Here is a 2,094-nt window from a genome sequence, read left to right as displayed (position 1 = left end):
TTATATGTGTACGTAGGTCTATCTGCAGAGGACCTAGGAAAACGGACAGACACTCTAAAAACTAGAGAGCACCCAGCTCCCGGGCCTTTGGCTTCTTGAAAATCATTCTCCACTAAAAGGAAGTAGAGTTCTTTGAGAAGTGGCTGATTCCAGGTCTGGGACACAATAACCTACAAGTTAAACCTTGAATATCTTGTTATGTCACAAAAGAGGGAGAGCTCAAGGGCTAGAGAGACCATCAAAAGGGCAGAAAGTTGCTTGAAGCAGCTCCCACTGACCAAATCTGGGACAATTAGAACATCAAAACACATAATGGTAGTAATGGAGTGTAAACCCATGGAGCAAAATAAAAGCCATTTTAGTGTATATTGGTATAAGCAAATAAAGGACTAAATTGAAATTTGATGAGGAACTGGTGACTTACATTGTTTAAAAACTTTCACTGACAACTATTGCATGTGAGGTAGGCACAGAAGTCCTCTGAGAATCTCTGATTCTAGACAAATGGGACTCAAGAAACCATATCGGTCATTAAACATTTCACTTTATACATGGGGAGGGAAACTGAGCCCAGACAGAAGACACTTGCCCAGTGCCATGGAACCTGTGGCACCTGAGCCATAACTGGAAACAAAGCCTTTGATCCCAAGTCTGGCATAGTTTCTATACCCCCATGATGTGCAAGTTTGCTTCTGTCTAGTAAACAGTTATGTTTTGGCATACCCACTTTACACTGGTTCCTATTCCATATGAGACAACCATATAAAGAATAGGCGCAGACACTATGTTAGTCTAAGTGTTTCATCTTTGGACTGTCTGATCTGTAGAAATCCAGGTAAGTACCCCCTAAAATCTCCTCTGCCATTATTCTAGACACTTGGAAAGAGTGGTATTTTCCCTGATTAGGGCTTCAACATATGAATTGGAGGAGGCGTGACACGGACGTATAGTTCCAATAAAATGGTTTAATATTGAATATGGGCACACAAAAAAAGAGTAGACAGAGATCAGGAAGAATGTAAGTAGAAAAGAAAAAAACTCCAAAACCCCAAAACCCTTATTGAGAGGAAACATGTATACCTTTGAAAATAAAAAAAAAAAGGCTTGTGTTGTTATTTTTTGATAAATGAGGCAGAAGAGGTTAAACACAAAGGACTGTGTGTTCTGGGCTTGCCACTGCTCAGCTGGTGGGGGGTGTGGTGTGAGGGCGGGAGCTGGGGAGGTGGAAAGGCCAAAGATCAGGCCAAACCCAAGAGTGGATGCTGGTGGGTCTGAGCGGTCTGGGATGGACAGCATCACAGCTGTGATGGGGACAGATCGGAGCCTCTTAGACTGTCCCCCTGTATGGAAAAGTCCAAACAGTCCCTGGAGCCCCTGCACCTAAGGACCAGTGGGGCCAAGGGACAAATGGAGGGACAGAAATGAACTGTTTCTTGTGACCACTGGATGAGTCCCCTGTGCCCAGAGTCCACTAAGATAGATACAGGGCAGGGACAGGTGGACATTTATGTTGTTTCAAAACCCCTCCCCCCCAAACCACTTACTACTTGCAGAGGGAAAAAGAGAAACTAAAATGAGTTTTGTCAAATTTATGGTCATAAATCCATACCCCTACTAAGATCTTGTTTGAGATGACAGGAATCCAGGTATTTCAGGCTTAAAAAGCTGGTTGGGCTGTGTGCTTAGCATGTGGAGACTTTGTAAGGTTTGAGGTATATATATACTATAATACACTCTTCAAAATTACAGAAAATAATTTCTAGACATGGATCCCTATGCTTTTCTTTAGCTCTCTTGGCCATCAGTGAAATTTTGCATCTGATAAAAGGAACCACTGTTGGGACCTCTTTGAGGGAATAAAAGGGCTTATCTAGCCCTCTTGCTTTTTTTTTTTTTTTTACTTTTTTAAAAAATGTTTTTTATTTATTTTTGATACAGAGAGAGACAGAGCATGAGTGGGGGAGGGGCAGAGAGAGAAGGAGACACAGAACCGGAAGCAGGCTCCAGGCTCTGAGCTAGCTGTCAGCACAGAGCCTGACGCGGGGCTCAAATCCACGAACGTGAGATCTGACCTGAGCCGAAGTTGGAGGCTTA

Source organism: Suricata suricatta, chromosome 17, assembly GCF_006229205.1.
Source record: "Suricata suricatta isolate VVHF042 chromosome 17, meerkat_22Aug2017_6uvM2_HiC, whole genome shotgun sequence".
NCBI classification, from domain to species: domain Eukaryota; kingdom Metazoa; phylum Chordata; class Mammalia; order Carnivora; family Herpestidae; genus Suricata; species Suricata suricatta.
The sequence above is the reverse complement of the archived record's forward strand: the minus strand, read 5'-3'. Positions refer to the sequence as shown.